General features: G+C 38.8%; 1 long non-coding RNA gene across 3 annotated transcripts in view; it reads right to left on the reverse strand.

Annotated features, from left to right (window-relative positions):
• Positions 1-8,172, reverse strand: part of LOC138741699 (uncharacterized) — a 52,410-nt gene extending 44,238 nt beyond the window's left edge. For 2 of the 3 annotated variants that reach the window (XR_011343674.1, XR_011343675.1), the window contains exons 1-2: positions 7,967-8,172; positions 1,487-1,591 (exon numbers count right to left, since the gene is read on the reverse strand). This is a non-coding gene — a long non-coding RNA (uncharacterized lncRNA). Of the gene's footprint in view, positions 1-1,486; positions 1,592-5,956; positions 6,393-7,966 lie in introns of all 3 variants that reach the window. The other variant, XR_011343676.1, reaches the window with a different exon arrangement.
• Between the last annotated feature and the right edge of the window lie 1,674 nt (positions 8,173-9,846).

Genomic DNA, 9,846 nt, shown 5'->3' on the forward strand with positions numbered 1-9,846 from the left:
GAGAGATATGTATTAACTGGATTAAAGCACTATATTATAAGCCTAAAGCAAAGGCAATCACCAATGGCCAAATCTCATTCGTGATCCCATTGTCCAGATTTAGTAAACAAGGTTGTCCATTATCTTTTTGTCCTGGCTAATGAACCATTAACATACTATCTCCAATGAGATCCAGGCACAAAAGGCTTCAGGGTTAACCAGAAGAACATAAAATCTTTGCTGACGATGTTCATATATATCTGATAGTCCTAGCAAGTTCATTACAAAAATTGCAGTCTAAACTGGAAATTTATGGGACTTTCTTGGGCTATAAAGTTAATAGGGATAAAAGTAAAGTTATGTCACATACATGAATTGTGATCATGTTCAAAGGAAATTCGACCCGGTCATGGCCTAAGTTGAGATCCTTCTGGGAAGATTTGGGGAATTTCCGGGAACAAAATACCAGAATTCAACACCCTCAGTGCCAGAATTGTTTTTATTGGGAAAATTAGCAAATATCAGACCTAAAATGAGGCTGTCTAAATATCAATTGAACTTTGTTAAACTTGTTTTAGCGGTGGTCAGGAAATGCAGAGCCATTACTTTGAAATCTGATTCCCAAGTGAGAATGATAGTTGAAAGTCAGAAATACATAGTTGTGTTCCCCTGGAGAAGATTACTTACAACCTTAGAAATTGTTACAATATGTTTTTAAGAATATGGAACCCGTATTTAAGATAAACGGGGGTTAACCTTTGATGAATTTCCCCTCCTCCCAACTCCAATACCACTATCTCCAGTATCCCTAGTGAAGTCCATGTCAAGACATTTAACCCTTAAGGGAAGAAATAAGCTCTGGTTGAATCACGTAATGTTTCACCTGTATGTAGTTAATGCTTTTGGAAAATAGATGATATAGTCAAATATTATGGGAGAATTACCTCTTTTTTTCCCTTTTCCTTTGTGGAAGGAGGGTCTTTCTCTTATTTTTTCTCTTTTTCTCTTTTATACTTTTAAGGATCGGCATGGAGTGCATTTTTGTATTTATAAACAATAGGACAGAATTTGATAATTGTGATAACGTGCTGATTCTTCCTTCTTCGTACATCAAAATGTAGTTTAGTTTTGGTATTTTATTGTAGATATCTGTAATGTTTCCTTGATTTTGTTTGTTTTGTAACGTCATGTTGATTGAAAATTAAATAATTAAGGAGAAAAAAATTCTGGCAATCCATATTGCTGAAGGCATGGGGCTCACTCACAAAAAAAAACGCTTCATATCATTTGAATTCTCAATTCCTGTCAACTTTCCAAAGCGCCGACAAGAATGTTATGCCTTTGTTCTTGTACAATATTATTGAAATTGTATCACTAGCAGCACTCTGTGGGAATTGAAAATGCGTGTCATGGATTAATTAGCAAGTATCAATCTTTGAAAAGAGAAAAATGATAATGGAATTAACAGTAGTCCTTCAAGTTAGATATTGTAACAGTATGTGATTACCTTCATGGTGAAGGAGCCACAGTGGGTGGTTTTCATCAGTTTGCTACAGATGGTCGGCAGCCTGTCAGACAAGGAACCTCCAATACACTTCTTTTGACAGCGTGCCTGAAATCAACAAGAGTGATGTCACACATCTAGTGTAAGTTCACTAAGGCTTATTCCCAGCGCTGGATGGCTGTTTGTTTTTTTTTGTGAGCCCTTGATTGATTTCCTTGCTCTTGCCTTGGCATCCCAATTCCTTGCCATTGAAAGCAACATCAGTCTGTAATACAGATTACCTTTGGAGTTTTGGGCTGCTTTTAATTTCTGTGGTCCCATTTATTTAGCACTCTTTTGTCTGTGGGGGGTGGTCACAACTCTTTTCACTCTGCTCTGCTCTTACTCTTCTTTACATATATTGGTCTCCTCTCTTCATACTAAATACAATGTGAATTTTCATCTCCACAGACATGTGATTTAAACCTATTTATTGACTGATCCAGCAATCAAAGAACAGAGTTGGGAATTAGTCCTTTAAAAGGGCTGACATCAGTAATTGTCACCATCCCCATTATAGTCGTTGACTGGTCTTGTCTGACTTAAAAAATCGGCTTTATTTTCTACTTTACAATAATGACGATCCTTTGCAGGTATTGAATTGGGTGTAAAATATCTTGTTACCTCATCATCCAGAATCTGTGACAACCTCTGCATTCATACATACTTGTGCTTTAACGATGTGGTCCTTATCTCTGTCACACGTGCTTTCTTTATAATTATCTACTGTTTTTCTTCCAAATGGTTATTGCACTTTGCCAGTCTCTCTTCTGTATACAACCCTTGTTGCTCTGATACTTCCTCTTTCAGGTACGAATCCAAGAAGGTAACTTAACTAAAGTTTAAAGAGAATAGGAGAACTGTATTTTCTAAGTGCTGCAGGGATATTGAATGTCTGCTATTGAGATTGAACAGAAGATTTTTACTCTTTTTTAATTGCATTCTCTTCTGAAGAATTCAAATCCTTTCTTTTTCCTTCCTTGTGATTCACTTCCCAGATGGCCTCTTTCTCTCAAAGATTGATCTGTCAATGCATTTCAATTGCATCCATCAGGCAAGTTGGATAATATAACAAAGGTTCAGGCCATATCTGATTATGGTGCCAAGGGGGAAATTCCTAGATGGGATAGTAAGGTGTTTCACATCCGTAATACCCAGTGAGGAAAATAAATCAGTCCAACCTTTTAAAAAATGAAACTTTAAGAGTTGGTTCCGCTGCTAAATGACCATCTCTTACTTCAAAAGGTAACTACTGGAAATTTTGTCAAACCCTCAACCTGTTTGCTGATTAAAATGAGTGAATTGCACACAAATTCTCGGTGTTCACAATGATCTCCTGAGTACCCACAAGCTTTCTCCCTACCTCTGAAAACAGGCCCTGTAAATTATTTCATTCATTGATAGTCCCCTCATTCTCTTTGGCCCACCAAAGCTTGATAGGGGTGCCATATGGACAACTTGCCAGGCACTTTCATTAGTTTGCCTCGGACTTCTGGTATCTAACTTGTTAAAATTTGTCAATAGCTGTTTTTTTAAAAATTTTAGACATACAGAATGGTAACCGGCTATTTCACCCCAAAAGCCCATGCCCCCTAGTTACATCTGATTAAGGTACAACCACCAGTAAGTTTTTAAACTGTGTCCCTGGGGAAAATCCATGCAGACAGAGAGAGAACATACAGACAGAGAGCATGGGATTCGAACCTCAGTCCCAATCACTGGAGATGTAGTAGTGCTGTGCTAACTGCTACGCTAACCCTGTCATCCCAAAGGTTTTATTCAGAAAGGTTCAGCTGTGATGAGACTTTGAACCTCATTGGCCTGAATAGCCATTGGCACTACCGTATTCATTTACAGATGATCCACCAGTTCAAAAAGTCCTCTTATGCTTGACATCATGTGCTACCTTTTTAGAGTAAATAGGATACAAGCATAAACTTGCAAGGACAGTTACAATAGTTTCAATACACGTTGACCACAAGATCTGTGAAAGGCCACCTTGGCCAAACCCAGGAGATCACTGTGAGCATTTTGTTTATTAAATGATATTAAGACATACAATGCAAACATTAAGAAGCAAGTTCATTCAAGGAATTAAAGCACTGATGCAATTCTTTGGGAGTCCTAACTGCAAGGGAAAATTGACTCATTACAATTCTGTCTGACTCTTTGAGTAACTGCAGAAGGCAAGTGAAATTGAATGAATTAAATGCATCAACCAAATACATCCAACCTTAATCTCTCCAGAAAGGAATTAAGAAAAATAATAATTTTCTGGCATCTACAAATGTAAGTATTGTATATGTGTGAAAGACATGCATGGAAATGTTTGGCACCAAGAGAGAACATGCAAAGATGGGCAAACTATCCAGGACATGTGTGTGGTGTAAATGCCTCAATTAAACAGGCAGATTTGATTCAGATTTGACATTCTGTTTACAGCTCTTCTCTAAAATGTTCACGCCACATTTGCACAGAATTACCAGCCAAATATCAATTGCCTTCTCTGTTGAATAAGTACCCTTCATCCTCACTTGCATGCAGCCTAGAAATCTGTGATCAGCACTTTGCTTGTGCTCCTGGTTTTGTACATGGGACTGGATGTTGGACCAAAAATCTGAGAATTACAGATATATTTTATTGTTGATTGCTTTTTGACGAGTGCAATATTTCTTAAGCAAATAACAGAGCCGAATATCTTTCCACAGATTTATTTTTGCGTTATTGCTTTTGTTTTTTTAAAAACTACATGGATACAGTCTCACACTAATCGAGCCAAAAGAATTATCAAAATGCCTTAATCTTATTGAGGACCGTGTTGCTGCAGAAACTTCTATGTACAACTTGACTAATGGGTGCCCTATTCTCACAAACTCCAGATTACCAACAGTATATACTGTGTAATTAACTTCATTTTGTAGCTTCACCTCCACCCTGCCATGCTTTCTCAGCAGCAAGCTGTATGACCTGTGGAGACCAGTAACACTAGGTTTAAACATCATTTGACTCCAAGTTTGATCATTACTGCTGGAGCAAGAGAGAAGTTCAGAAGTGTGGTGTTAAAGCTTTCGGTTAACTTTCTGGTTTGCTACTATAATTGAATGCTACGAGGGGCTGAGTCGGACTCAGACTAAACACCCATCACAAACACCTCACCGTCGATCCACTCCCATTTTACAACAACTTAATGAACATAAAAGACTTGCTTGCACGTGATGACAGAAGGATTCTCATAACCTTTATCTTAATACCAACAGGACAGCTGGAGAAAAATTCAGAAGAAATAAAGATTTTATTATTTCAATTAATTTTTTTGGAATATGTGGGTGTTCATAACTGCCTATTCTTGACTCCCCTTGAGCACCTACTCAAGGGAAGTCAGGAATGGGCAGTTCTAATGGTGAAACTTGAACTGTGGCTGTTCTAATGATGAAAGTATTCCCACAATGCTACTGGTGCAGCACATCAAGGAGTTTGACTGAGTGAAGCTAAATTTACAACAGTCTGGTTCCCATTTAGATGGCAAGCAAACATGAGAGGCCTGCAGCCAGCAGTGATCCCATGCTTCTGTACGTCCTTCCACATGGAAGAATTTGTGACTTTGGGGACAGTGCACAGTGCATTTTGAGAGGATGCTCTCTGGTATTCATCATGTAGTGGAGGAAGTGAACATTTAATGTAGTTCATGTTGTGCCAAGTAAGCAAACTGTGTGGTCTTGAATGTGCTAAGTTTCTTCAATATTGTTGGAGTTCCACTCATCCAGGCACGTGGAAAGGATTTTATCACATGTCAAACTAAGAACACAAGAACATTAAAAAATTGGAGCAGGAGTAGGCTATCCGGCCCGTTGAGTCTGCTCCACCATTCAATGAGATCAGGGCTGATCTGATGATAGGCTCATCTCCATCTATCTGCCTTTTCCCCATATCCCTTAATTCCACTACTATATAAAAATTTATTCAACCTTCTCTTAACTATATTTACTGAGGTGGCCTCCATTGCTTCAATGGGCAAGATTAAAGATTCATTTTTTTGTCATGTAATAAAGACCATGAAATATTACACAAACTTTGTTTTCCTCTGCTGTAAGGCAGACAGATCGCCATCGGCAGAAGTTGCCTGAAGCACCTCTTATAGTCAGAGAAAGAGAAGCAAAAGTGAGTCCCCTCAAAGCATCCATGGATTTGCCTCCAACATTCTGTAAGCCCTGCAGTAACATAGAGTCCAGTCTAAACCATCAGCAGCCTGAGCTCCAGATCCAAACCTCTGACATGATCAAGAACCCTTTAGCACTCTTGGCACCCTCTCGCATCCCAGTTCTGATACCTGTATCCCCTTAAGCTAGTCTTGAGCCAGTCTTCTGTAGTCCACAGCCCAGTGTGAATCCCTTGACCGCAGTCGCGAGCAGCCCACGACTTGCATGGGTTCCTTACCTTGAGTCACCAACAGTCTGCCGCCTGTGTGTTCTTCAGCCACAGACCACTTCGCCTTCTGGGAAAAGTAGTTCCTCCTCCTCTCTGTCCTTAATCATTTACTCTGAACCTTCAACTTGTGTGTTTTATTTTGACAAAGAAAATGTCTGGGATATCAAGAGGTATTTCCCACAAGATACCCTATCTCTGACCTGCTCTATTGTGCACAGAATTCAGTGACTGGTCCAGAAGAGTTTCTGGTCAGTGGTGAGTCCTAGAAAGATAATAGGTAACTTGATGATGGTCTTGATATTGAATATGATGTATGGGTAGTTCAACTCTCACTTGTTGGAGATGGTCATTTTGTGGTTCTTCCCTGGCATTACTTGCCAAATAACAGTCAATGCCTGAACATTGTCTTGGCCTTGGCGCTTGCAGGTTTTGGTTCATTCAAATTCTGAAAAATTATGAATGGCTTTGAAACCAGTGAAGTCAGCAGTGAATATATCCATTTCTTACCTGATAACAAAAGAATGACATGGATGAAGCAGCCAAAGATGGCTGGATCAGACACTGTCCTGAGGAACTTTTTTCCCATTGGCCAACATTTCCCTGAGTCCTTGATATCTCTCACTCAGTGAAATGCTGTCTTAATGCCAAGGGCAGTCTAGGACTACCTCTTCCATTCATGTTTCCTCCCAATGCATATTTCCAAGTTAATTTATTCAAAGCTACTCTTGGAAATTTACCCTTCCATAAAAATTCCCTAACCATTTTATTTAAATCTCGGAAAAAATTCTTATTGAGTAAACACGGAATTGACTGAAACAAATATTGTATACGTGGAAAGATATTCATTTTAATTGTATTTTCTTCCAATTAAATTTATAGGAAGATCCTTCCATTTAATCAAATCAATGTTGATCTTTTTCATTAACGGTACATAATTTAATTTATGTAAAGATTGATAATCAACATCCATATTTATACCCAAATATTTAATTCGATCAGTCCACTTCAAATTGATAATATTCTTATAAACTGAATAATCTCCTTCACCTATCAGTAAAATTTCACTTTTTTCCCAATTAACTTTATAACCAGACAAAGATCCATAATTGTGTTAAACCCATTCATGGTTCAACTAAGGTGCAATCTGAAGCACAGTGAATCTGTATGAACCCCAGGATAAGCAATAGTTAACAGGTTACATTGGAGACCAATTGATATTTGCTAACATTGTCTATGATCCCTTGTATCATTTTGGCGATGATTAAGAGTGAATTGATTAGGCAGGAATGTGATAGATTAAAAAGTTTTTCTGCATTATTTTTGGAAAGATTGTACATGCCAATGTTCCTCATTGTCAATCATTGCCTGGTGCTTGAATACCTTGACGAGAAATGTCGGCAGTTCTGAAGCATAATACTTCATTACTTCAGATGGAGGGTTATCACATCCCAAAGAATGTGTAGTTTACAGTGTTGTCAACCTGACATCACATGGAGTGAACTGAACATGCTGGAGACCAGCTTCTGTGGTGGTGGAGCTTCCAGAAAGTAATGGTTAGCAGAGCAGTTAGTGCAGCGCTGTTGAAATGGCAGCAATCAGGACTGGGGTTCAAATTCCATGCTGACTGGAATGGGAAACACAGAGCGGTTCCAGATGCATGGGTTATTAAGGGTAATGAAGACGGCCAGTGATCCCGCATTGAGCCAGCCACCAGCAGCTGCCGCAAGTAAGTTTTGTTTTAACAAAATGTGTAATTACGTTTTAACAGGGGAGGGAAGGAGGGGGCAATTTCAGTCTAAGTGTAATTTTAGTGTAAGTGTAATTTCAGTGTAAGTGCAAAATGTGTAAATAAATTTTAACGGGGGGGGCATTTCATTGCTTGCTATAGGCACAGTATTTCTTAGGTACGCCCCTGGTAATCACTGAAAAAGTAAATATATATATATATATATATATCTATAGTGATCTGACAAAGCTAGCATCACTTAGTTAAGAATGATTGAGACTATTTCAACTTACCAAGGTGGACATGTGGAGTCAGCATCGGAAAATCTCTCGACGGTGGGGGTGTGCTGCATTCACACTTCCTCTTCATTGCGCATGCACCAGCTGGCACTTCATGCGCTGCTGTTTCATTTCCCCCTCACTGCACTTGTGCTAGCCGGCACTATTTAGGGCCCCTTTAAAATAAATGCTACAGGGCCCACAATACCTTAATCCAGCACTGCCACTGATGTCACAAAAGTATCTCAGACAGCTACACACAATAATTAACCCTTGAAGCTGAGTTCATTGTTATCTTAACACCAGACATATGATATAACAATTATAACTCACAATTTGTCTGATGACAAAGTTCAAACTCGTCTCACAGCTACTTGGACAACTCAAGGGTTAATCAGACTGTGAAACTATGTGGTATAAATATGCCACCCTCTAGAGGGCAGCCTTGTCTAAGCAGACATTCTTGTGGTTGCAAAGCTCTTCTAGAATTGTTTTGTTAAATTAACAATATCAGTCTTACCATTTGAAGCCATATTTGATGTCACCCCAGAACCTGCTTTGTTGACATTCATTTCCACACCTTTGAATTCTTTATTTTATAAGCAAACATTTGATGGAATTTAACCAACATCATAAACATTGTTGCTGCTTCTTGGGAGAGTTCTGCTATTTGTGATAAACCAAAGGGTGTTGATTTCCACCTTTAGCCAATCCAGAAAAAAAAGTTTTGGGGCAGAAGATGGTTAAATATAGTCGAGTCAAACCACCTTGACAGAAGACAAGAGAGTGTAAAAATTGTATCTTTGATGGCTGGTCACTATTTCAGACATTTTCAGGAGCTTGACAACACTTGAAACATTTATTGATGAGCCAGAAATTGACACGTGAGCAACGTGGACATGATGTTAGAATGCTGCACTCACGGAACCTGTACCTTCCTCAAGCATCCTGCTCCTTACTTTTCATTCTTCACCCTTGGCCCCTTCATCATTTCTTTGTCCATTTCTCCTCTTCAAAATTATCAGGAGTCTTCTTGTTTGTTTTAAATTCCCTCTTGGGCCCTCTCTGTCCACGTTTGTCTTTTTTGGTTTGCTTTTTCTCTCTTTTTTTAAAAAAAGATTTCACAGATATTTTTGCCTATTTGTGGAACACTGAAGAAATGGAAGATTAATCGAGCAGAGGCAATGTCGATTTCCATACAGAAGAAAGATAAAAGATCGCCCTGGAGCACCACAAGCAGAAAAGGAGTCAGACAAGTATAACGACATCGGTCATAACCATAATTTTGGATCACATCATGGTTATATCGAGGTGAGTCGTATCTACTTAAACACAGTGAAGCGCCCAAACACTCCTTGCGGGACATAATTGGATGGCAGGTAACAAATGGAGATTTATGGACAAGCATTTTTAAATTAAGTAAGGTCTATAAAGGGGAAATTAGGTGGAAAGGCTGAGAAAGAGGTTTAGGAGTAAATTTACCAGGGCAAAGTAAAGACAAAAATATACAAAAGGCAGACATCTGTGAAACACGAAAGTCTGCAAATGCTATGATTGTATGAAAAACAGACAGAAATGCTAACCCAAAATATCAGGAATATATTTATATCTCCTATTGACGTTGCAGGACTGGCTGAGTTCGTCCAGCATTTCTGTGTGTTTATACAGTTAGGCATGCACAGTGAGTGTGGCATGTTGTGTGCTGATCAACTGCCTCACAGTCAGTTTTGGGGACACCCCCACCAGGTTCAGCAATAGGAGCTGCCCCTCCACCATCAGACTCCTCAACAACAAACTTTATCTGGGACTCATTTAAGGACTCTTACTTGTGAACTTTATTAATTTTTTTTAAATTCTCTCGGTATTGCAGTCAGTTTATTTACATTCATTATCTG

Source organism: Narcine bancroftii, chromosome 8 (assembly GCF_036971445.1).
Source record: "Narcine bancroftii isolate sNarBan1 chromosome 8, sNarBan1.hap1, whole genome shotgun sequence".
Classification (NCBI taxonomy): domain Eukaryota; kingdom Metazoa; phylum Chordata; class Chondrichthyes; order Torpediniformes; family Narcinidae; genus Narcine; species Narcine bancroftii.